This window comes from Austrofundulus limnaeus, unplaced genomic scaffold, assembly GCF_001266775.1.
Source record: "Austrofundulus limnaeus strain Quisiro unplaced genomic scaffold, Austrofundulus_limnaeus-1.0 Scaffold0, whole genome shotgun sequence".
NCBI lineage: Eukaryota > Metazoa > Chordata > Actinopteri > Cyprinodontiformes > Rivulidae > Austrofundulus > Austrofundulus limnaeus.
Genome location: NW_013952402.1, coordinates 2,881,416 through 2,886,169, shown reverse-complemented (window position 1 = coordinate 2,886,169; position 4,754 = coordinate 2,881,416). Strand labels below are relative to the sequence as shown.

Here is a 4,754-nt window from a genome sequence, read left to right as displayed (position 1 = left end):
ATGTTTCTTGTAGCCTGTATGGAAAATTATCAGCATTTTGATCGAGAGAGACTATCAGACTTAAATAGAATTTATTGTCTAAAACTTAAAATTTATTTGGATCGGTTAAAAGTAAATGTCAGAAAACAAAGACTMTTTTTTCCAGAGACAAATTTCTTTTCGTATAAAGGATTAAATTAAGTTTAAATAACACTGGCTGTAGCCGTCTCCTTCTTACCTGTGGATCATTTGTCAGGCTTTTCCCTCATGTTTCACATTTGATTATTTCGTGACATCCAGCTTCACCTCCGCCTGCTAAAAACAGAGACGATGGTTACTTCCTCACAGAAGCAGATGCACAAGAGTATCACTAACTAGCTTAATGTGCATGTTATTAAGTGTGCTGTGGCGTCTAAATGTTGTTGCCAAAGGTATTCAACTTGGCAAGCCAACAAAACAAACAGCTGTCAGTATTTTATTGTGCCTGAGGCTGCAGCCCAGTCCTGCCTAATGGACAAGAATCACAGGAAATCCAAGCGTGGATTAATGGCAAAGAACTGTGAAGGCAGCTGCAAAGACATTAAGCAATTCAGGCTATATTCTTTGTGCAAAACAATCAAACAAACAAACAAAAAAGAGGAATAATGCTTTCATTTCTTTCCAGATCCCCTTTTGTAATTTGAATGTCAGAGGAGTTTCATTAGTAAGATTCAGTTTGAGGAATCCATCAGCACTGATGGCAGGCTGTGAGTTTTCAGCTTTTGGCTGGTTTGGATTTGGCGGCAGGTTTGTTATGAAAATGAATCAGAGAGCGCTTCTTGGCACGCACAGTTTCCAGACACACAGATCGCTTCCAACTCATAGGTGCAAATTAAAAACAATAATATGAGAGCTACAGTTTTAAGAAACACATCCCAGAAGAAACTTTGATCTACAAATACTTCCAAAAATGAAACTTTAACTTTACATCAGTTAGGGTTTATTTTGGTTTTGCCAGTTTCACAATGTTTTACAGTCATTTTATTTTTCAAATGGGATTTTCAGTTTGTGTAGTCTAAGGGTGTATTCACACRGGACACATTTGGTCTGCTTTAAATGGACCAGAGTTCATTTCCCCCATTGGTCCGGACATTTTATGCAGGTGTGAATACACTGCGAACCCTTGTGCGGACCAAACAACTGGACCAAGACCCATTTTAGTGGTGGTCTTGGTCTGCTTCTGAACGAACTCTGGTGCGGTTCACTTCTGGTGTGAATACAGACAAGCTTCYAACTGAAACAACTACAGGAAATGTGCCTTTTTTGGACTTCACGAGCCACCATAGCTAAGCACCAACAATTAGCCTTTTAGTGTTGCTGTCAACCAATCCTTTCTGTGTGCTAATGTACGGAGCCCACTATGGGTCAGTGGGAGAAAAAAAAAACAGCCACTGGAAACCCGGTACCAAAACTGCCTGATAGCGGGGCAAAAACTGTACAACTCAAATTTGAACCTTTTCTGTGCTGTACTTTGACCTTAGTGAACAAAAAACGCTCCCTTAAGCCCTTTCTGAGCTGATAAATGACTTCAGTCCCCACAACCACCCGTGGTTACCGTCCAAATTCTCCAGATGTCAGAAATCCGTGCGCACGGATTGCCAAAACCGTGCGCACGGATTTCCAGTGGCTGTTTTTTTTTTTCCACCCCCTGACCCGTGGACTGAGGATCTGCCATCTTTCCTTCTGGGTCTGTGCTTTATCACCTGCATGGTTTTGTATATAAATTTTTAAATAACACATTGTGAATGCAAACCATACCAAACAAAATAAATAAAGTCCGCTATTTGGTCCAGACCAAACAATTGGACCAAAAGACTTTCCTGGTGTGAATACACCCTAAACTCTCTGAGCTGTTTTCCTTTTATTTTTCTMTAAATGTATTTAATAAAGAGCTCATTGTCGACGATGACTCACTGCTCCAATAACGTTCTTCTTTGTAATCAGCCTTGGAAAAAAATATAAATGAAACACAATTTGTTCAAGTCCAAACTGAGAACTTACTGTTCATTTTTGCATTAAGCTGACACAAGATTTAAACAGTAAATACCCGTTCCTTTCCAACACAATAACAGATTGTATTTTTCTCTTTTATCTGATGCTGTATGAGGCGACCATGAGTACACACCTTGATGAAGATGAATATGTGTGAAGGCAATTTTCAGCTCTGTGCCAGGTGATTTTTGTGCTTTCTTCCCTGGAAGGAAAAATAAGAAGAAGTAAATGGAACTGCTGAGAATTTAATAATAAACAAGTGTCAGTGCTGATTCAGTATTTACTCAGATCTTTTACTTTTTTAAATCATTTTTTGAATGCTATTTTGCAATCTAACTATCACACCATTGTGCTATTGTAGCATTCATACATCAGAACGTTCAGATCATTCAGGAGATGGCTGCTATTCTTTTAGTTTTGGTACATTTTGTACCTTTCAAAAGGTTTTTCTTGATTTAAAAAAATCCTCTTCTTTTTTAGTACCTCCAGAAACATTCTATTTAACATCTGTTTTAGCTCTGCTCTGTTTTTATCTCCTTTTAGATAACTTTGTGCACTTTTGACTATTTTTTTACATTAAGCCCTTGGCTACCACTCAGCTAATTGTAGCTTTAACTAGCCTTTTGTTACTTTTAGATTTCAGTTACATTCTGCTACTTTTAGCTAGTCATCTGGCTTGTAGTTGGCCTTTTGCTACTTTTAGTTTTCAGTAAGGATTTTGACAGTTTTTAGCTTTTTTGCATTATTTAGCATTTAGCTAAAATGTAGTTTTTTTTGTAACTGTTAGCTGATGTTTTGCTCCTTTTTAAAGCTCTAATATCCTGGATCTTTTAGCTAATGTTCTGCTGACTTAGCTTTAACGATTTAGTTTTAGTTTCTTCATCATATCTCAGCCATCAGTCAATGCTTGGTGTTCAATCTCCATTTCCACAGAAAATGAAATGTCTCTGTTTTGTCTGTGTATTTGGATCAAACAGTCTAGGTCTTGGATCTGCGTGCATGACTTATAGTTTTGCTGCGTTACACTAAAATCCTCCAGCATTGGGGGAATTGTTATTGACACTATGTTCAAGTTGTTCAAGTCAAGTATTGAGATGTGCAGAGATTAATCATGCAGTGTAAAGTCATAGTCGAATTGTCACATTTACCTGCACCGGTACAAGGTAAATTTCTCCATTGGCATTTATTTGGCAACTAAATAAATTTACTGCTGTTAATGCACCTTTTACAAGGGTAGTCCTTCTCATAAATCTCTGTGTGCATTTATCTGCATAAAAGTGCAATTTAGGTGTTCTGAAATACATTTTCAAACAGAAGTGTTCAATTGGAACAAGGTCTGTGGAAGGAGATGAAATATGAATAGGTCAGCAGGTATTTGGCCAAAGGGATTAACTTTTAATGTATTTGCAGAGCTTTGAGTTGACATTTGGAAAGAAAAAAAAAATGCACATTCAGAGACGCAATATGATTAAACAATGGGAAGCTGCAATAAAAGGCGTATATTAAATAACAAAAAAGGGTCAAGATAAAATAAAGGCAAGGAAGGTGATATGAGGGATATTTAAAAAGAAAGGGAACAGTAAAAAGGCTTTTTTCACTCTTTCTTTGCAAATATTTCTGTTTTGATCTGAATTTCCATTCAACACAAAGTGATTTTGTTTCTGGTATTAGATTAGTAGCAGCACCAGTCTAGCATTTGTCTTCTGTTTATTTGCCTTCTTGCAGTTTTGTCACCTTAAATTGTTTGCTCAGTAGAAATTGTGTTTCTCTTTATAAATGTCCTGAAATGACTTTGATTTGTAAATCGCTGCTATATTGAATTCAAAATGAAATAGAAAGGGTGTCGTAAAACTTTTCTCCTCACAGTTTCCAACTTGTAAGATTAAAATCTAACCAGCCACGGTGCATAGACACACTTCTTATCAGGGCTGCGGTATAAAATCAACAGTCTGCTGGTTTTAGTCCTGATTGAATTGCAGTGTTAGCGGGGCTTCATTTTCTCTGTTTTCCATTACTTTCACTACAATTCTCTAAATTTATTGTGTTTCTAATGAGTTGTCACTGCTGTGCAAACAGCAACAACTGATATAGACAATTTTATTGGCAGACTTGTGCATCCAAATTCCTTATGCAAAGTTTTATACCTTTGGCCACAAAGACTTGACACTAGAATTACTGAAGGAATGCATAATGTCCACCGCCAAGCACACCAAAGTTTCAAATAAAGATCTTATCTCAGCTATCACCACGCCCAACTTCAGCATAATATTTGTKAAACTGACCGAGTTAAAACCATTTTTATGTTTGCTAAGCTTGATTAAGTGTGGCAGCCACCTTGAATCATGTTGACACAAAAAGTTAATCAGTGGCCTGTGTACATAGAAGGATTACTTCCTCAGTGTTTATTAAGTTCTATCTACTGGTTCATGAGATATTTTGCTAACAGATAAGGATTTACTTGATTCCAAAAGTTATCACCAAAGTTTGAAAGAAACACATCATGTCTTTGCGCTCAGAAAATGTGTTGAGGGTGACTCACCAACCCATTCTCACTCCCGAGTCGTCACATATTGACGTTTTTCAAAGGTCCCTTTGCGTCCAATTTTGACGCATCAGGTACCCCCCTTGCGTCATATTTTGACGGGATGGGGCGGAATCTGTTGTCGTAATTTCTGAAAGTGTAGAAAATGCACAAATACTACCGTCCCAAAGCGTGAAATTACTCACTTTAGACATCCTGTCCC

General features: G+C 37.4%; 1 protein-coding gene across 3 annotated transcripts in view; it reads right to left on the bottom strand.

Moving 5' to 3' along the window:
- The window catches only part of khdrbs2 (KH domain containing, RNA binding, signal transduction associated 2), a 110,149-nt gene that overhangs the window by 7,729 nt on the left and 97,666 nt on the right, over nucleotides 1-4,754 (bottom strand). Inside the window, exons 11-12 of one of the 3 annotated variants that reach the window (XR_001310462.1) lie at nucleotides 2,144-2,212; nucleotides 218-294 (exon numbers count right to left, since the gene is read on the bottom strand). The gene's annotated coding sequence lies outside the window, so the exon portion shown is untranslated. Of the gene's footprint in view, nucleotides 1-217; nucleotides 295-2,143; nucleotides 2,213-4,754 lie in introns of those variants that run through there. The other 2 variants (XR_001310464.1, XR_001310472.1) reach the window with 2 other exon arrangements.